At 40.7% G+C, this 21,822-nt stretch overlaps 1 pseudogene; it reads left to right on the forward strand.

Moving 5' to 3' along the window:
• Positions 1-3,199: 3,199 nt before the first annotated feature.
• Positions 3,200-21,822, forward strand: part of LOC110306595 (large ribosomal subunit protein uL3 pseudogene) — a 55,045-nt pseudogene continuing 36,422 nt past the window's right edge.

The raw sequence follows: 21,822 nt of genomic DNA on the forward strand, positions 1-21,822 counted from the left end.
TTGCAGGGCCATTCCTATGAGTGATTCTTGGAAGGCTCACAGTTTCTTGTTTTTTCCTGTTTCTTGTAGTTTCGCCCAGAGGCATACACATCTGGGGCAAAATTTTTAAATCTTAGTAAAGCCATCTTTCTTCCTTCAGTGGGAGTGTCTGCAGTGTTCAAGAGGGACTCCACTGTGGAGTTTGGTGTCCTTTTTTTCTCTGTAAGGCTGATGTTGGAGGTGCCAGGTTCAATTCCCCTAAGAGTTGGATACTGCGTGTAACAGGCAGTACCGAAGGGCAAGCCCACTTAAAAGTGTAGAAATAGTTAAATTAAAAAACAGTCAGTTTTACCCCTTAAGCAATAATCATTTTATCAAGTTAGTGAGTCTGAATGGAAATAGAAAAGAAAGTGGATTAAGATTAGTGGCTGTTCTTGGGTTGATAGGGAGACGGTAGAGGAGAAAATGGATACAGAACAAGGGAAGATGAGGCCATTTTGACTAAAGGTGGATCGAGAAGAGAGATAAACACATGGAATCAGGCATGTAGAACAGTCCCAACCCTTGGTGTCTGAGGCACAGAGATCTTGCAGACCAGGCTAACTTGCTGCTTGCTTGGTGGCTATTTCGGGAAAGGGGAATGCAAAAGGAAAAATTAAGGAAATTAAAGTGAAAAAAAAAAAAAAACAACCACCAAGATATGGGGCAAGAACAGAGCAAGAAGGTGTAGCTTGCTCAATTGAATTGGGCATTAAATAAGGAATACGTGTGAAGGGAAAGAGGCTGGGCTTGGGGGTGTATGGACCTACCTGTCCTGAATTGCTGGGTTCTGTCTTCAGTCTCTGTTATTTCCTCAGCTCCCTGTCACATCTCTGGGCACTTCCGAGCAATGCAGCCTCACAGTTGCTGACTGCACCCTTGGCCCATCTGTTCGTGCCTCCAGGTCTTCCACTGTTGATAGATTACTCATCCCGATCTGCACCGTGAGCAAATGCTTCACATGTGCAATCACTTGCTGCTCTCACCCATGAGCGACATTTCAGCGTCTTGCTATGAACCCTGGCTTCATCTTATCCTGTGCAATCCAGGGTGCTGCTTGGAGCTTGTGTCCAAGTTCCCCTGCAGGCTCTGGCTTTGATCAGGTGTCCGTCTTTCTGATGTCAGTCATATTTCTGACTCAGAACTTCTCTCCTTCACTATAGAAATTTTCTGTTGGCTGCGTTTCAGTACATACCATCCAGTGACACTCTCTCTGAGGTCCTCTGGCGTGTGTGGCACAGATCTTGGATTGTGGAGCCTCGGATGCTGCAGGGGTCTTTCTGAAATGGCAGCCTGCCACTACTCCAGCCAACTTCTCAGTGTTGAGAAGAGAGAGCTTCCCACATCTCCTTTGGTCATGACTTTGCCACACTGGGTCTTACATTGTTCCTGCTCATTCAAAGTTTCATTATTGAAATTTCAGGGCAAATTTTTGGACCTTCTCTGTCTTAAGCTGTGTGGCTCTCAGTCTGTGTCTCCTCCTACTGGGAGCATGGAACTCCTCAAACCAAGACCGTCTCCCTGCGGTGGATTCTGGACTTTCTTGCTCTGCAAAGTTTCATATTTTACTTGGTTATTAAAGACTAAAGTGTCTGAGCATCGACGTCACCTACATCTTATGATATCCAATTTTCCCACTAGTTTTCTAGAAACACAAGAAGATCATGCCAGGATATTACCCATCGTTCTAACCTGAGGTTTCTTTGTTGATTTTGAGTTTGGATAACCTCTCTGGAAGAGAGAGAGGGATACGGAAATCACTCACTATTGTTGTATCTGGACTTATCTGATCTTTTATTGTTAGTAAAAAAAAAAATAGTGCTGATTTTATGAAAGTAGGGATCCCCAGATGTTTGGTGCCCAGCGGGGCCATTGCACGTATGAACCCACAGTGTTTGTGACATGCACAAGGCCTGCATGTGTATTTACAATAGATATTTCATCTTGCTAAGTTATTTTCCTTAGTAATATGAGGTAGGCCTTCTTCATCTCTTTTAATTTCTGGTTCAGCTCTACCTGCCAGGATATCAGAATAGTTATGCCTGCTTGTTTTCAGTTTCTGTTTGCTTGGTATACTGTTTTCTATTCTTTGATTCTTAGTATATGGATGTCTTTCTCAGTAAGATATATTTCTTGGAAACGCCAGATCCTTGAATCTAGTCTTTGTTTGTTTGTTTGTTTGTTTAATTTGCCTTTCTCCCCGTTTTATTTTTAGAGAATATCATACATGCATACTGTGGTGGCTTGAAAAGAATGGTCCTCGTAGATGTGAATGCTCAGCCACTAAAGGAGTGGTGCTACTTGACAAGGCTTAGGAGGTATGGCCTTATTGGAGGGAATGTGTTACTGGGGTGTGGGGTGAGCTTTGGGGTGTCTAAAACTCAAGGCCCAGTGTCTCTCTCTTCCTCCTGCCTTTCGATGCAAATGCAGAACTCTCAGCTCCTCCAGCATCATGTCTGCCTGCCTGCTGCCGTGTTTCCTGACATGATGACAGTGCCCTAAGCCTCTGAGATGTAAGCAAACCACAATGAAATGCTTTCTCTTACAAGATTTGTCATGGTCATGGTGTCTCTTCACAGCAAGAGAGCACTAAGACAGGAGCTGGTTCCAGGAGTTGAATATTGCTGTGACAGGCGTGACCATGACTCTTCTTGTTGGCAGAATGTGGACTTTGGAACTTTGGATTAGGAAAACAGTTGAGTGACTAAAGTGAGGATTAATGGACATACTAGTAGGATCAGGAAAGACAGTGGTGCCAAGAGCAATGTAGTTTATGACGGTCCAGCTCAAAAGGTTTCAGAAGAGGATATTAGTAAACGGCCCGGAGATGATTCTTGGGATATTTTGGCACAAAATGTGCCTGCCTTTCGTCCCTCTCCCAAAAATCTGCCTGAGGCTCAATTGAAGAGTTTTGGATTAATGGCATTGGCAGAGGAGATTTCAAGGCAGCCTAGTACTGACTACCCTGTAATTATCAGTGGCTGCTGCTCTGATGCAGATCTATATGAAAAGGAACACGCTGCACCAGGAAGTGTAATGAAACTAAACCCAGTGATTTCTGGGAGCATGGGGCTGGGAGAAAGAACCAGTCCAAACAGGCATGTGTCAGGGGATCCCTGCATAGAAGCCCAGAGAGGCCACTGCATTAATCTGTGAAGGTAAAGGCCTTGGAGACCTCAAGATGCTGGAGATGCCAGATCATTCTTTGGATGTGGAACCTGTCCAAAGAAAGAAAAGTGTTGCAATCGACAACGCTGAAAGTAGTTGGAGACCTGCAGAGCTCTTTGACATCAGACGCGGTGATGCAGATGTTGCCCTGCTGGTTTTCAGTTTTGCATTGGCCCAGCATTTCTTCACTGGGCTCCTCTCCCTCCATTTTGGAATGGCAATGAGTACTCTGCGCTGTTGTATGCTAGAAATGTGTGTCTGCCTTTTCATTTTGTTTTAAAGGGATTACAGTTAAGAGATTGTTATGACAAACTTTATATGCCCCAGTAAAGGGGAATGCCAGGGCCAAAAAGTGGGAGTGAGTGGGTAGGGGAGCAGGGTGGGGGGAGGGTATAGGGGACTTTCAGGATAGCACTTGAAATGTAAATGAAGAAAATATCTAATAAAAAATTAAAAAAACAAAACAAAAAAACAACAAAAAAAAAGAGATTGCTATGAGTCTCAGAAAAAGACTTTGGGCTTTTTAGTAGTATCGAGACTGTTGAAAACTATGAGGACTTTTGAAGTTGGACTGAATGCATGTCTGCATTATGATATGGCGACAAATCTATGGGGGCCATGGAGTAGGACGTGTTGGTGTGGATGAGAATGGCCCTTCGGAGGCTCAGGGATTTGAATGCTTGGTCACTAGGAGGTGTGGATAGGAATTAGGAGGTGTGGACCTGTTAGAGCAAGTGTGACCTTGTTGGGGGAGCTGTGTCACTGAGGGTGAGCTTTAGGGTTTCAAAAGCTTAGGCCAGGCTCAGTGTCTCTTTCTCTGGCTTGCAGGTCTGGATGTAGAATGCTTAGCCCCTTCTCCTGAACTATGTCCACCTGTCTGCCACCATGCTTCCTGCCATGCTGATAATGGACACTTTAAGCAAGGCCCAACTAAATGTTTTTCTTTATAAGAGCTGCCCCAGTTGTGGTGTCTCCTTACAGCAATAAAGCACTAAGACACGATACGCTTTGATCAAATCCACACCATTCCCTCCCCTAAAGCCCTATCACTTCCCCCCTGCCTCCAACTTCATGTGCTATTTAAAAAAAAAAAAAAGAAAACACAGAATCCACTCAGTGCTTTTTATAAATTCATGGGTTTAAGATCATTGACTTGAGTATGGGTAGCCAGCCTCTCATATCCCCGAAGAAAACTGACTCTCCCTCCCCAGAAAACATGAATTACCAACGTTTCCCCAGCTAGGAAAGATTTCATGACTGCCTCCCACTGCATGCTGGGATTTTTATCAAGTGTATGCTTTCCCAAACACTGTGGGTTCCTATGTGCAGCTTCCTGGCTGTGTCTAGGAAACATTGCTTCCTTTAGTCACTTACACCCTCTGGCCCTCGCCAATCCCTCCACAGCTTCCTCTGCGATGACCATAGTTATTGTCAATGCCTTGAGGAGATCATCTCATACTCCTGTGGCTTTGAGGGTTGCTGATGCAAGGTACGATGTTATTCCAATGTTTTTGTCTTTATAAAGGAATTATACCTTCCCTTACGCTTTTTTAATATTCTCTTTGCTTTGTGTTTTTGATATCTTCACTATGAATCATTCTGTAGAGATTCCTATCTGATCATCTTTATTGGATGTTCTGCATTTGGGTTAAACGCCCCTTTCTCTATAGTCGGGGAAATTCTGGCCATAACTGAATAGATTCTCAATAGTTTGGCATTTGCCTGAGCTTTATTCTATTTCATACATCCTGGCACTTTGTCTCTTGACCATATCATGGCCACTGCGACCATCCTTATTTTTCCTGTTAATATTTGAAGGAAGTATTTCAGTAACCTTGTTCTCTCTTGACACTCTTTCTTCTGCTCGATTGAGCCGTTGGTGACTCTCTCCACTATATTTATTATTTGCTTCATTGAGTTTTTCATTTCCAATCTATTTGATATTTTTTTTCAAAACTTTCAATTTCCTTGCTTCCCCTTTGATGATTTTATCGTACGCTTTGAGGATGACTTTCTCTAACTGCCGACATTCCTTTCCAGAGCCGGCACTGAATTCACTTGCTTACTTACCACCTTGCAGGTCATTGATCATTTTTGCCAGCAAACATTTGAAATAATCTGGTATTTTATTTATGTTAGTATCCTTGAGTTCAGTAGTTGAGGAGGTACAGTCTTCAGAAGGAATCATGTGGTCCTATTGCTTGCTTCTTTCTTTTGGTTTTTTGTTTTTCCTAATTTTTTTTATCTTTCTTAATAGATATTTTTTATTTACATTTCAAATGTTTTCCCCATTTTCTAGTTTTCCCTCAGAAACCCCCCTATCCCTTGCCCCTCCCCCTGCTCACCAACTCACCCACTCCCTCTTCCTGGCCCTGGCAGTCCCCTATACTGGGGCATAGAACCTTCACAGGATCAAGGGCCTCTCCTCCCATTGATTATAGTGTTGCAATCTTGTGTGTGTGTGTGTGTGTGTGTGTGTGTGTGTGTGTGTGTGTCTTATTGAGCAGTTTATTCTTGAAAGCTTAATCCCCAATACCACTCAAGACATACAAATTCACTTGAAAAATCAGCTGCAATCCACCAGTATGCCACAAATGACCAGGACCTTGGAAATGAAAAAACCTGTTGTAGAACGTGCTATGAACTTGTTCTGGTTAGTTTTTGTCAACTTGACTCAAGCTAGAGTCATCTCAGGAAGAGGAAACATCAACTGAGGAAATGACCTTCATCAGGTTGGCCTGTAGGTAGGTAGGTTTGTGGGTCATTTTATTTCTTTCCTTTTTTTTTTTTTAATTTTATTTATTTATTTATTTTACATCCTGATGGCAGTTTCCCCTGTCACCTACCCTCCTCCATAGCCACTCCTCCCTTTCTCTTCAGAAGAGGGGAGCCCTCCCATGGATACCAACCAGCCTTAGCTTATCAATTTGCAGTAAGGCTAGGAGCATCTTCTCCTGTTGAGGCTAGACAAGGCAACCCAATAGGGTGAAAAGGTACCAAAATCAGGCAATGTAGTCAGAGACAGCCCCTGCTCCTGCTGTTAGGAGTCCCACATGAAGACCAGGCTATACAACTGTTTATATATATGAGTACACTGTCACTGTCTTCAGACACACCAGAAGAGAGCATCGGATCCCATTACAGATGGTTGTGAGCCCCCATGTGGTTGCTGGGAATTGAACTCAGGACCTCTGGTAGAGCAGTCAGGGCTCTTAACTGTTTAACCCTATGGCTGGGTCTTGAGGTAGATTATCAACGTTCTAGGAAACTGCCACACTGATTTTCAAAGTAAATGTGCAAGTTTACACTCCCACCAAGGGGTGAGTGTTCCCCTTGCTCCACATCCTTGCCAGCATGAGCTGTCATTTGAGTTTTTGAACTTAGCCATTCTGACAAATATAAAATGGAATTTCAGAGTCTTTTTGATTTTCATTTCCCTGATGGCTAAGGATATTGAACATTTCTTTAAGTGCCTCTTAGCCATTAGAGATTCCTCTGTTGAGAATTCTGTTTAGATCTGTACTCTGTTTTTTAATTGGATTTTTGGTTTGTTGATATCTAGTTTCTTAAATTCTTTATATATTTTGTTTTTTGTTTTTTTTTTGTTTTTTGTTTTTGTTTTTTCTTTTTTTAAATTTTTTTCTTTTTCTTTTTTTTTAGTTTTTTTGAAACAGGGTTTCTCTGTGTAGCCCTGGCTGTCCTGGAACTCACTTTGTAGAGCAGGCTGGCCTCGAACTCAGAAATCCACCTGCCTCTGCCTCCCAAGTGCTGGAATTAAAGGTGTGCGGCCACCACGCCTGGAACTCTATATATTTTGGATATCAGCCTTCTATTGAATGTGATGTTGGTGAAGAAATTTTTCCCATTCTGTAGGCTACCATTTTGCTCTTTTGATCCTGTCCTTTGCCTTATGGGTGTTCAGTTCTATGAGGTACCATTGATTAATTGCTGATCTGAGTGTCTAAGATATTGGTGTTCTGTTCAAGAAGTTGTCTCCTGTGCCCCTACATTCAAGACTATTCCCACCTTCTCTTCTCTTCGGTTTACTGTATTCAATTTTATGTTGAGGTCTTTGGTCCACTTGGACTTGAGTCTTACATTGGGTGATAGATATGGATTTGCACTTATCTACAAGCAAACATCCAGTTAAGCCAACACCATTTTTTTTTTTGGTGTGGAGATACTTTCTTTTTTCCAAAAAACCCCCCAAAAAAACAAAAACAAAAAAACTTTCTTCTTTGTCAAAAAAAAAAAAATCAGTTGACCATAGGTGTGTGGATTTATTCCTGAGTCTCCAGGTGGATTTGATTGATCAACTTGTCTGTTTTTATGCCCATACCATGCAGTTTTTGTTAGTGTTGCTCTGCAGTGCAGCTTGAAATCAGGGATAGTGATAGCTCCAGATGTTCTTTTATTGTACAGGATTGTTTTAGCTAGCCTGATTTGTTCTTCTAAGTGAACTTCAGAATTGTTCTTTCGAGAACTGCAAACATTGCATTGGAATTCTGATGGGGATCTCCTTGATCTGTAGATTGCTATTGGCAGCATGACCATTTTCACTATGTTAATCCTACTGATCCATGATCATGGTGGATTTTTCCATCTTCTGATTTTTTTCCCTCTATTTATTTCTTCAGGGACTTGAAGTTCTTATCATCTATAGGTCTTTTAATTGCTTGGTCAGAATTACACTAAGACTTTTTTATATTATTTGTAGCTATTATGAAGGATGTTATTTCCCCAATTTCTTTGAAGAGGGTTAGCTAAGGTTTATTTTTGTTTTTGTTTTTGTTTTTCCAGTTAATTTTGTATCCAACTACTTTGCTAAAAATGTTCATCAGCTGTAGGAGTTCCCCGGTGGAATTTTGGGGTCACTTATGTACACTACGATCTCATCTGCAAATACTGATGCTGTGGATTCTTCCTTCCCAATTTGTATCCCCTTGATTTCCTTTTGTTGTCTTATTGATCTAGATAAAACTTCAAGTGCTATATTGACTGGATATGGAGAGAATAGAGAGCCTTGCCTTTCCCCTGATTTTAGTGGAATTGCTTTAAGTTTTTCTCCATTTAATTTGATGTTGGCTATTGGCTTGCTGTACATTGCCTTGATTATGTTTAGGTATGCACCTTGTATCTGTGATTTCTCCAAAACTTTTAACATGAGTGGTGTTGTAGTTTGTCAAAGGCTTTTTCAGCATCTAATGAGACGAGCATCTGATTGTTTTCTTTCAGTTTGTTTATATGGTGGAATACATTTATGGATTTTCATATATTGAACCATCCCTGCATCCCTCGGATGCAGCCTACTTAATTGTGGTGGATGATGTCTTTGATTTGTTCTTGAATTCGTTTTGCAAATATTTTATTGAGTATTTTTGCAACAATGTTCATGAGGGAAATTGGTCTGAAATTTTCTTTCCTAGTTGAGTCTTTGTGTGGTTTAGGTATCAGGGTGACATGGCCTTGTAAAATGAATTTGGCAGTGTCCCTTCTCTTTATATTTTATGGAATAATTTCAAGAGTATTGGTATTAGCTCTTATTTTAAAGTCTGGTAGAATTCTGCACTAAAGTTTTCTTGCCCTGAGCTTTTTTTGGTTGGAAAACTTTTTTTAAGGAATATTTTTTATTAGATATTTTCTTTATATACATTTCAAATTTCAAATGCTATCCCGAAAGTTCCCTATACCCTCCTCCTGCCCTGCTCCCCTACCCACCCATTTCCACTTCTTGGCCATGGCATTCCCCTGTACTGGAGCATATAAAGTTTGCAATACCAAGGGGCCTCTCTTCCCAGTGATGGCCGACTAGGCCATCTTCTGCTATATATGCAGCTAGAGACATGAGCTCTGGGGGAACTGGTTAGTTCATATTGTTGTTCCACCTATAGGGTTGCAGGCCCCTTCAGCTCCTTGGGTGCTTTCTCTAGCTTCTACATTGGAGGCCATGTATTTCATCTTATAGATGACTGTGAGCATCCATTTCTGTATTTGCCAGGCACTGGCATAGCCTCATATGAGACAGCTATAACAGGGTCCCTTCAGCAAAATCTTACTGGCATATGCAATAGTGTCTGGGTTTGGTGGCTGATTATGGTATGGATCCCCGGGTAGGGTAGTCTCTGAATAGTCCATCCTTTTGTCTTAGCTCCAAACTTTGTCTCTGTAACTCCTTTCATGGGTATTTTGTTCCCTATTCTAAGGAGGAATGAAGTATCCACCCATTGGTCTTCCCTCTTCTTGATTTTCTTGTGTTTTGCAAATTGTATGTTGGGTGTTCTATGTTTCTGGACTAATATTCACTTATCAGTGAGTGCACATCTAATGACTTCTTTTGTGATTGGGTTGCCTCACTAAGGATGATATCCTCCAGATACATCCATTTGTCCAAGAATCTCATAAATTCATTGTTTTTAATAGCTGAGTAGTACTCCATTGTGTAAATATACCACATTTTCTGTATCCATTCTTCTGTTGAGGGACATCTGGGTTCTTTCCAGCTTCTGGCTATTATAAATAAGGCTGCTATGAACATAGTGGAGCATGTGTTCTTATTACCAGTTGGAACTTCTTCTGGGTATATGCCCAGGAGAGGTATTGCTGGATCTTCCGGTAGTATTATGTCCAATATTCTTAGGAACCTCCAGACTGACTTCCAGAGTGGTTGTACAAGCTTGCAATCCCACCAGCAATGGAGGAGTGTTCTTTCTCCACATCCTCACCAGCATCTGCTGTCACTTGAATGTTTGATCTTAGCCATTTTGACTGGTGTGAGGTGGAATCTCAAGGATGTTTTGATTTGCATTTCCCTGATGATTAAGGATGTTGAACATTTTCTCAGGTGCTTCTCAGCCATTTGGTATTCCTGAGTTGAGAATTCTTTGTTTAGCTCTGTACCCCATTTTTAATGGGGTTATTTGAATTTCTGGAGTCCAGCTTCTTGAGCTCTTTATATATATTGGATATTAGTCCCCTATCAGATTTAGGATTGGTAAAAATCCTTTCCCAATCTGTTGGTGGCCTTTTTGTCCTATTGACAGTGTCTTTTGCCTTACAGAAGCTTTGCAATTTTATGAGGTCCCATTTGTCAATTCTTGATCTTACAGCACAAGCCATTGCTGTTCTGTTTAGGAATTTTCCCCCTGTGCCCATATCTTCAAGGCTTTTACCCATTTTCTCCTCTGTTAATTTCAGTGTCTCTGGTTTTATGTGGAGGTCTTTGATCCACTCAGACTTGAGCTTTGTACAAGGAGATAAGAATGGATCAATTCGCATTCTTCTACATGAAAAAAGTTGGAAAACTTTTAATGACTGTTCCTATTTCTATTTCTATTTGGTGAGTGTTATTGGTCTATTTGGATTGTTTATCTGATATTGATTTAACTTTAGTAAATGGTATCTATGAAGAAAATCACCCATTTCATTTTGATTTTCCAATTTTGTGAAGTACAGGCTATTGAAGTAAAACCTGTGATTCTTTGGATTTCCAGGTGTCTCTTGTTATGTCTCCCTTTTCATTTCTGATTTTATTAATTTGGATATTTTCTCTCTGCTCTTTAGTTAGTTTCACTAAGAGTTTGTCTATCTCATTGGCCTTCTCAAAGAACCAATTCTTTGCTTTGTTGATTCTTGGTGTTGTTCTCTTTGTTTCTAATTTGTTGGTTTCAGCCCTGAGTTTGATTGTTTCCTGGCGCTGACTTCTCTGACTTCTCTTGGGTGTATGTGCTTCTTTTTGTCCTAGAGCTTTCAGGTGTGCTTTTAAGTTGCTAATATGAAATCTCACTAATTTCTTTATGAAGGCACTTAGTGCCTTTTCTCTTAACACTGTTTTCATTGTGCCCTGCAAATTTAAGTACGTTGTGCATTCATTTTCATTGAATTCTAGAAAGTAACTTTTTTTATTATTTGTCTCTTGATTCACTAGTAATTAGATAGAAAGTTGTTTAGTTTCCATGAATTTGTAGGCTTTCTGTTCTTTCTGAACTCCAGTTCATTTAATTTTCTTTTATCTGTTGACACTTGCTTTATGACCGAGTATATTGTCACTTTTGGAGAAAGTTCAGTGAGGTGTTCAGAAGAAGGTATATTCTTTTTTGTTTGGGTGAAATGTTCTGTAGATATGTTAGGTCCACTTGAATCACAATGTCTTTAGTTCCATTATTTTTCCATTTAGTTTCTGTCTGGATGTTCTGTCCCTTGGTGAAAGTAGGGTGTTGATGTCTCCCATTATTAATGTGTGGGGTTCAGTGTGTGATTTGAGCTTTAGTAAAGCTTCTTTTACAAATAGGGTTGCCCTTGCATCGGGCCATAGATGGTCAGAATTGAGAGGTCATCTTAGTGGAGTTTTCCTTTGGTGAGTGTGAAGTGTCCTTCTCTATCTCTTTTGATTAACTTTGGGTGAAAGTCTATTTTGTTAGATATTAGAATGACTATACCAGCTTGTGTCTTGGGTTTGTTTGTTTGGAAAATATTTTTCCAGCACTTTTCTATAATGTAATATCTACCATTAGTGTTGAGGTATGTTTCTTGTATGCAGCAGAATGGTGGATCATGTTTTCACATCAATTCTTTTAGCCTGTGTCTTTTTATTGGGAGAACTGAGTCCATTGATGTTGGGAGATATGAATGGACAATGATTGTTAATTCCCGTTATTTTCATTTTGGTGGTGGAAGAAAGGGATGTGTGTGTGTGTGTGTGTGTGTGTGTGTGTGTGTGTGTGTGTGTGTGTGTTTGCATACATGCTTCCCTTCTTTTGGTTTTGTTAGTGTGAATTATTTTCTGTGGGGTTTTGGGTGTACATAATCTCTTTAGATTGAGTTTTCCTTCTAGTATTTCCTCTAGGGCTAGATTTGTGCATAGATATTGTTTAAATTTGATCTTGTCATGGAATATCTTGGTTTGGTTTCTCCATCTACGATGATTGAGAATTTTGCTGGGTATTGTAGTCTAGGCTGACATCTGAGGTCTGTTAGACATGTGTCCAGATGCATCTAACTTTTAGAGTCTCTGTTGAGAAGTCAGGTGTAATTCTGATAGGTTTGCTTTTATATGTTACCTTTTATATGTTGGCCTTTTTCCATTGCAACTTTTAATATTCTTTCTTTGTTCTGTACATTTAGAATTTGATTATTATGTGGCAGGGGCATTTTCTTTTCTGGTCCAAACTATTTGGTGTTCTGTAAGCTTCTTGTATGTCTAAAAGTATCTCTTTCTTTAGGTTATTTGTTGAAAATAGGTTTTGGGCCTCTGAACCTGGAATCTCTTTCTATTCCTATTATTCTTAGGTTTGGTCTTTTCATAGTGTCTCAGATTTTCTGGATGTTTTGTGTCAGAAACTTTTTAGATTTAACATTTCCTTTGACCAATATATCAATTTCTTATATCATATCTTCTTTGCCTGACGTTCTGTTTTCCATCTCTTATACTCTGTTGGTGAAGCTTGTGGCTGTAGTTCCTGTCCACGTACCTACATTTTCCATTTCCAGGATGTGTTTTCTTATTGCTTCTATTTCCATTTTCAGATATTGAACTGTTTTATTCCTTTCCTTCACCTGTTTGGTTGTATTTTCTTCGATTTCTTTAAGGGATTTATTGTTTTCATAAGATTGGATTTAAGGTCTTTTTCTCATGCTTCAGCTTGTATTGGACTTGGCCAGGGCTTGATGTAATAGGATAGCTGGGCTCTGGTGGGTCCCTATTGCTTTGGCTGTGGTTGACTGTGTTTTTATGCTGGCCTCTAGTCATCTGAGCTTTGGGGTTATTATAGGTTTAAGTGCTGTTTTTTGAGTTTATCTTTGTTAGGTGAGTGGGGGGTTTGTTGTTGTTATTGTCATTGTTGTTGTTGTTTTGGTTGGTTGGTTGGTTGGTTGGTTGGTTTTTTCCAATGTTTTTCCCTTGGTTTCTGTTTCATCTCTGGTCTTCTGATGACTAGTGAGTCTTCATGTCTAGTAGGGTGTCTCCACTGGAACTGCATGACTTCCGGGGTTTGGGGTGCCAATGTTGCCTCTGGGGTCCCTAAAAGTGGCATGGCATCCAGGAAAGTAGAGGTCTTCTACCAATATTGTTGGCTAGAATATAAAGCCCCTTGGGGGATGGGGTGCAGTTTACAAACATTGGGCTGTTTTAAGGGGGTATGGCAGGCATAGGGCATAGGACGGTGTCTTACCTGGGGTCCCTGATGCCAGCATAGCCTCCAGAAAAGCAGATAGATCTATAGGCTGGGAAATGGAGCCTAGGGGATCAGATGAGTCCTTTTTCAAAACAACAACAAAAAAAGCATTTGATGTGGAAGAACTAACATACGATGAATGATGCCACTCCTGGGCATGCAGTTCTGAATAGTATAAGAGCAAACCACAGAGATCAAGGCAGTCGTAACTACTACCCCGTGTCCTCTGCTTCACCTTCTCCAGGGTTCTGCCTCAAATTCCTGCCTTGAGTTTCCTTCAAACCCTTTCCTTCACAAATTGCTTTCTGTCATGGTATTACAGCAATAGAAATCAAACTAGGACAGGCGTTAAAAATTATTGAAGGTAACTGTGGAAAAAGAAACTTACTGAGGTGCAGGGAGAAGAGGATGAAAGGGAGGAAAGCCATAGTAGATGCATGAGAGGAGAAAGAAAAAGGCAAGCAGAGAATAATGTTAGGAATGACAGAGGAACAATGGGATTCCAGGTTAGACAAAAAGCAACAGTGAAGATTTCCCAGTAGTGAAAAAGTTCACAAACAAAATCAGAAAAGTATAAGCAAGGACACCAAAAGTTAAATAATTGAGTATCATGGGGAAAGGCCAACAAGGCAAAGTAAATACCACTGTGCATAGACAGAAGACAAAAGAAGAAACACGGAGCAGGGTATGTAAAACTAAGGCAAAGAAAAGATACTGTTCTCCAAGGGAACCTACAAATTAAGAAAATGAGGTGAACAGAGGAGGAGAAATGACAGATAGGAATATTAAAATTTTAAAACAGCAAGCAAACAATTTGCTAAATGTATGGGAACAAAGAAATCACCAGGGGAGGGGGAGAAAAAAAACCTGAGATGTTAGAGCAGCTTCAGTCTGGATCATTGAAGACTGTGGACTGCCAGGTGTCTTCATGGAGGAGTGAGCACTTGCACTTGTGAATTCTCTCTCCCTCTCTCTCTCTCTCTCTCTCTCTCTCTCTCTCTCTCTCTCTCTCTCTCTCTCTCTCTCTCTCTCTCCATCCCTATTTTTATTACTTAAAACCACTTTTAAATTTAATTATATTTTGATCATATTCGTCCCTTACGCCTAGTTTCTTCATATTCTCTCCTCCTCCCTACCTACACAACTTTAAGTCTTCCTCAACAAACAACCCCAAAACTCAATAAAAAATAAAACCCCCAAACCTACAAAAGGAAATACAACAATACCCCAGAGTTGTTGATATACCTAGTGTCATTCTATTGGAGAGCCCTGATTTTCCTCTCAGATATCAGTGACAGTTCAGTTCTTCTTTTTCTTTCTTTCTTTTTTTTTTTTTTAGAGATTTATTTATTTTATGTATGTGAATATACTTTACTCTCTTCAGACACACCAGAATTGGGCATCAGATCCCATTACAGATGATTGTGAGCCACCATGTGATTTCTGGGAATTGAACTCAGGACCTCCAGAAGAGCAATCAGTGTTCTTAACGGCTGAGCCATCTCTCCAGCCCTATAGTTTAGTTCTTAACCTTTACCCTAGCAGCTAAGTATTTATTGATTCATTCCTTTGTTCATTCTTTCATTCATTTAAAAAATATAACAAAATAAAATATAATAAGATCAAATAAGAATTATCACATTGATACTTTTTGGACAAGACAAACCAACAACACAACAAAAAAGAACCCAAAAAAGGACACAAAAGTCAGAGGCTCACTCACTCCCATGTTCGGGAATTGCATAAAGACTCTAAACTGAAGCTATAATAGATGCTCATAAGACCTGGCACAGATCTTTGCAGACCTGTGTAGACCTGTGAAGGGCTTGTGCATACTGCTTCAGTCTCTGGGAGTTCATAAGAGGTTTGCTCATCTTTATTTCGAGAGCCTTATTTTCATGGTGCCCTCCTTCCTTGATGGCTCTTACATTCTGTCTACTTGCTCTCCTGAAGGGTTCCTTGAGCTTTGAGGGGAGGGATTTGATGGAGACGTTCAATTTAAGGCTGAGTATTTCATGGTCTCTTGTGGCCTCCCTTCCCCCAGCCTGGAACCTGCTTGCTCAAGGGTGGAGCTACGTGCTCATTCGTCCTGCCACGCCCACTGCTGGAACCTGCCTTTGCTGCCTGGAGGCACACACGTGTTCGTCCTGCTACTGGACCCTGAGTTACTTGGCAGGATATTGGGTTCCCTCCCCCTTCCTTTATAACTGAGTGTCTGAAAATAGTAAAATTGAGCCTTGATCAGAACTTGTTGTCTTGGCTCCATTGTTTCTTCCACCCCATCTAGATTCCTCTCTTTTCAGCGAACTGCCATTCTCAGTTGAACCGTTCGTGTTGTGGACTGCGGGCAGGCCGCAACAGTTGGCGCCCGAACAGGGACCTGAAGAATGGCAGAGGGATGCTAAGAGAAACGACTGCTGTGTGGAGCTCCACAAGAAAGGAAAAGATCTTCGTATCGGAGGAGCATCGGAGCAACGGACAGGTACACATGCTAGCGAGTTAGAGTTTGAGATTAAGCTTCAGAGGCTGAGTCTCTTAAGATATTTCTAGTTTAGATAATGATTAATGTGGTTCCTATCCTAAATAGTAAAATTTAAGATAAGATATAAAGCAATGCCTCTTTATTAAAGCGTTAAAGCTTGCTTTAATAGGTATTCATAGGTATTAATTGATATCCAAACTTCGTAATATGATAGTAATGCTTCTAATATTGATTTTAACAGTGATAAATTGTTTTAAACATAGGTTTTGCTTTCCCAAAGTTGTAGGTATTATCCTAACCTTGCACAAAAACTTAAAAATTATGGTTAAAACTGCCATTGTTCCATTGACTGCAGCTTGCAGTTTGATTGCAAATTTAAGATTAATGCTCAGATTAAAAAGTATTTTACCTTTGAGTCAATACAGGGCTCTGGGCAGCCCCAGAGCGACTTGTGGCCCTTTCTTTTGTTTTGCAAACAATGCCTAAAAAAGTTTTTCCCTGTGTTCAAGAAAATTTCTTTTTAACAGTGTTACAGATCTACTCAGATGTTTAAAATAATGCTTAAATTCAAAGATTTTTGCTTCTAGTAAACTGGTAATCACTAGAAATTTTTGCCTCTACGTATGGCTAATATAGCTTTACATTATGTAAGAAAAATGTTTATTGTTTCTGCTTCTTTACAAGAAGCCAAAAGTTTTAATCTTTCAGTATATATTGTTTCCTAAGTGGAAAGTATTTTATTAACTAATGCTTCTCAAGGGAAGTTTACCTTAAATCCTTGCTTGTCATTTTTCCAGTTTAGACTAGCTTCTAGCCTTTTAACTTTATGGCAATAGTACATCAGAGACTGTATATTCAGACTTAGTAAAATTAGTCATTTAATAGAGTCATAATGATTTTTCACTCTTCTTCAGTGTGACCAGCCATTCTAACTCAATCTTAGACTGGTCTAATATTTAGTTCAATTATTAGAGATTCCTATATTCTAAATTACCTAGCAAAGTTAATTCAGAGCATTTCCCCCAAGGTCACCAAAGGCTCATCTTGCCTTCACCTTATTTGTCCTAAACTTTTTGCAAACTGACATTAAAGGTCAGTCTGCAGCGAAACGCCACTGGCACCCAGTTACTTCTAATTCTTATGCATTGGTAAAATGGAAGGATGCCCTGACTAATAAATGGAAGGGTCCAGATCCAGTTCTAATCTGGGGAAGAGGCTCGGTTTGTGTTTTTTCACGAGATGAAGATGAAGCACGGTGAAGCACGGTGGCTACCAGAGAGATTAATTCGTCAGGTAAACACAGATTCTGTCTCTTCTCGTAAGTATCATTCTAAAGACTAAAATTCCTCTTGTGCTTAGAGTTCAACTGGGAGTGGAAGCTCTCAAAAAAAAAAAAAAAAAAAAAAAAAAAAAAAAAAAAAAAAAACTGTTTTCCTCTGAGCCAAATTCCCCTACAGGAGGCCGGAGATTAGCTTTAGTTTTACAATTTGCATCTAAATAAAGTACCTTGACTTCTCCAAACAGAAAATTTACATTGCTACACTCTCATTGTTTAGAATTCTTCCTTTTCTCAAGCAGGTCAATCTACATTCTCCAGTTCTCCGCCCCTAAGAGCAAACAGGTGGTACTGCTAATCTCCCTTCCAAGGACATCCCAGCATATGGTTTTCAGTCTAAGATTTAGATTTACCAGGAGAGCTAGGGAAGTAGAAATTTCATATATATTTACAGAGATTAGTTCTTATTTTGATAGAGATGGGCTTAGTCCCTTAGCTGGCCTCTGGCTTTTCACCCTTGCTGTTACTGCAAGGTGTCCTTAGTTCCTCAGGCTAAGGAATAACAGGTATGAAGAGGAAAGACTTTCAGCTCCTATTTTAACCAAAATTAATGGTGTTAATACTGACATAATTCTTGTCTAGGCCTTGCTAAATCTGAGGTTGACAAGTCTCATATAGAGACCGTGCATAAACTCAGAACTGCGCTACTGATTCATAATCATATGAATACAGTATGGGTACCGCTTGGTGCAGGAGATTACTGCGGAGGGAAGGTCCAGCTTGACCGTTTCTGAGTTCCCTGTGCGACACACCTGATTTGAAAGAGGTTGGTATCTGACTCCAGCTAAAAACCAAAAATACTTAAGGCTCTGCCTCCCCTCCCCAAAAGATACCAAGAGCCACAGATGTGAGTTGTTATAATGCTCACGGGAGGAATCAGGTCAATGTCCACCCAAGTCAAGGTTAAAGGCCCACTCATCTATGGATAAAAAAAATCATTTGATCACCTCTGTTAAGCATTGCCTATTTAAACTTAATTAATAGGGGGGAGAGAGGTTGGAGACCTTGCTGTCGTAAGGGCAAGCCCTTCACTGCCTCCCACCCAAATAAAAAAGCCAACTGGCCTTGTACTAAAAAGCTGGTCTTAACCCCTTCTCACTGTTTCCCCTGCCTTTCACCCAAAATTGCGGATAATCATCAGCTCAGTGTTATTCTAAAATTGTTTAGTTAAACTCAGCCAGGGTTCCAACGCCCTACTTAAAATGCAAACAGGTAGCTACCTATTCAGCACTAATTAGCATTATAAAGTCAGAGCCTACAGCCCAGCGCTGCTATGTCAGTGCTTTAAAGACAGTCTTAGCCAGATACAGTTTACCATTAGAAAAGTTAGGGAATCCCACGGAAACAGGTTTTTTCTTTAGCCCTAAAAAACTCAGGCAGAACTATTGAACATAGATAATTTTTCTGCCTCAGGCCACCCCCTTTTTTATTTTTGTTTTGTTAACTAATGGGAGGAAATGTGGCCTCCCTTCCCCCAGCCTGGAACCTGCTTGCTCAAGGGTGGAGCTACGTGCTCATTCGTCCTGCCACGCCCACTGCTGGAACCTGCCTTTGCTGCCTGGAGGCACACACGTGTTCGTCCTGCTACTGGACCCTGAGTTACTTGGCAGGATATTGGGTTCCCTCCCCCTTCCTTTATAACTGAGTGTCTGAAAATAGTAAAATTGAGCCTTGATCAGAACTTGTTGTCTTGGCTCCATTGTTTCTTCCGCCCCGTCTAGATTCCTCTCTTTTCAGCGAACTGCCATTCTCAGTTGAACCGTTCGTGTTGTGGACTGCGGGCAGGCCGCAACAGTCTCTGACTCTCTGCATAATGTCTGGCTGTAGTCTCTGTATTTGTTCCCATCTGCTGCAGGAGGAAGCTTCTCTTATGATTATCAAAGAAGGCCCTGATGTAGCAGTAGAGCAGAATCTATGGGTGTTGTTTAATCACCCTATTCATCCACACCCCACCCCTTTTTGTAGACCAATATTATTTGGTTTTGACCTGGGTCCCTGGACTATTGAGTCTCAGGCTTTTGGTTAGCCGAACCGTGTTGGGTATGGGCTCCATCTTGTGGAGCACGCCTTAAGTCAGTTATTGGTTGGTGACTCATACAAGTTTTGTGCCACCATTGCCCTAGAATGTCTTTCAGGCAGGACACCACTGTAGATGAAGGGTTTGTGGCTGGCTTGGTGTTTGTGTTTCTCTCTTGATAGTCTGCAGGGAACCTACCAAAGATGCAGAACATAGGGAGAAAGGCTCTATGTAGGCACCAGTCCTGCACTTCTACACTCAATGCCTTGTGTGGGTACTGTCCTCAGCAATGTGGACTTGCTGTCAGTTTGTGAAGAGAAACCTACAGTCTTGGAAACAGTCTGGGTTGTTTGGGGATTCCTGTGCAACCCCTTTGGCCAACCACTCAATTATATATAACCCAAATTGATTCTGGAAGCTTCGTTTGGCGATAGGTGACCAACTGGGACTCTGTCTCCACTGTTATTTGGAGATTTCTTACTTCTTTTTCTTGAAGATTCCTAGGTTGATGGCAATAACATACATATGGGAATTTCATTTAGAGTGCCTTCATATATACATATGCTTTGGGTTTCTACTGTATTAAGATTCCACACTACCCTCCTAAGGCCCTTATTTTTCATTTTCTTTTCCCGTATTCCCTCCCACAACCCCCTCTACCTCCCCACTCGGTCTTTCCATTCTGGGCTCCTACCCACATCTATCCATAATTATCTATTTCCATTCCCTAATGGGATCTCTCTGATCTCTCTAGTACCTTACTCTTTGCCTAACCTCTACAGGATTGTTGCCTAACCTCTCTATGGATTGTTACTTGGGTATTATTGACTTAACAGCTAATACCCACATATAAGCAAATATATATCACATTTGTCTTTTTGAGTCTGGAAAACCTCACTTGGGATGGTTTTTTTTTTACCCTAGTTCCATCCATTTGCCCACAAAGTTCTTTTTAAAAGTGTGGTTTCTCATGTATTCCATCTTGACCACAGTTCCCCTCCCTCCAGTCCTTCTAGTGCTCCTAACCTCCTCTCTCCCCAAGATCCAGTTGCTTCCCTTTAGAAAAGAATGTCTCTGCAAACTTCATAGTGTCATTTTAAATAAAATGTCTGGGTAACACTCCATTGTGTAATGTACCATATTTTCTTTATGCAGTCTTCTGTTGAAGGATATTTGGTTGTTTCCAATTTCTGGCTATTGTGAAGAAAGCTGTAATGAACATGATTGAGCACATGTTTCTGTGCTAGGATAAAGCATCCTTTGGATGTATGACCAAGAGTAGTGTAGCTGCATCATGAGGTAGATCGATCCCCATCTTCCTGAGGAAACACCACTGTGGTTTCCATAGTGACCGTATGAGTTTGCACTCCCACTAGCAATGGATGGGTGTTCCCCATTACTCCACATCTTCCTCGTCAGCATGAGCTGCCACCTGTTCTGACGAGAACAAGATGTAAGCTCAAAGTAGGTTTTTTTTTTTTTTTTTTTTTTGCATTCCCGACAGCTAAAGATGTTGAACATTGTTTCTCAGCCATTTGAGCTTCTGCTATTGAAAATTCTTTGTTTAGATCTGTACCATAATTTTTAATAGGGTTATCTGTTTTCTTGATATCTAGTTTCTTGAGTTCTTTATATGTTTTAGATAGTAGCCTTCTATCAGATGTGTAGTTGGCAAAATTCTTTCCCCATTCTACAGGCTGCCAATTTGTCCAAATAACAGAGTCCTTTTCCATGCAGAAGTTCCCCAGTTTCATGAGGTACAATTTACTAGCTGTTGATCATAGTGCCTGGGCTAATGGGTGAACTTGTTACCACTTGACTTTGCTGTGGTCCATGCTGTTGCTGAGCCTGTGATTAATGTACGAGTACCTGCTATCTTGGTACCTGAACGCTTGATCCCCAGCTCATAGTGCTGTTTTTGAGATTTATGAGGTATAGGAACTAAGTCACTGGTGGCTTGGAGGTTTCAAAGCCTCCTGCCATTGCCAGTGAGCTCTCTGCTTGCTGTTTATGATCCCACACGTGGTCAATCAGCTCCAGTTTCCCCACGGTGGTAGTGAAGGACCCTATCTCTCTGGGTCTCTACTGTTATTTTTATGAGTAACCTTGGTCACCATGTCTTTATTCAACAACTGAAAAGTAACACAGACAGAGGACTTCTTTGTCACCGTGGTTTTTTTCCTTCCACCGTAGGCATCAGGGATCAAACGCTCAACCCTGGGCTTGGGTAGCAAGTGCTTTATCCACTGAGCATCCCATTGCCCTCCACCTTGGGGTTTTGTCTATGTGTACAAATGACATTATCTGAATCGAGGAAGAATTTGGCATCTCCCCTACGAGTTTGGGTGCCTTCGACTTCTTTTTTTATTACTCTAGTCAGGACCTCAGGACTATCTTAAACACAAGTGGTGACAGTGGGCAGCCATGGCTTGTTCCAAATCAGAGGAAAAGGTTTCAGCTTCTCCGCAGCCCATGTTAGCTGTGACCTTACCGTTGAAGTATGGTATTTGAGATACATTTTGAGATGTGCATATCCTATACCTGATACATTAGCATTTTTTTGTCATAAAGGGGCATTGACTTTCCTCAAATACCTTTACTGGATCTGTTTTAATGATCTATGGCTTTGTCC

This window comes from Mus caroli, unplaced genomic scaffold (genome assembly GCF_978045245.1).
Source record: "Mus caroli unplaced genomic scaffold, Mus_caroli_1 scaffold_14, whole genome shotgun sequence".
Classification (NCBI taxonomy): domain Eukaryota; kingdom Metazoa; phylum Chordata; class Mammalia; order Rodentia; family Muridae; genus Mus; species Mus caroli.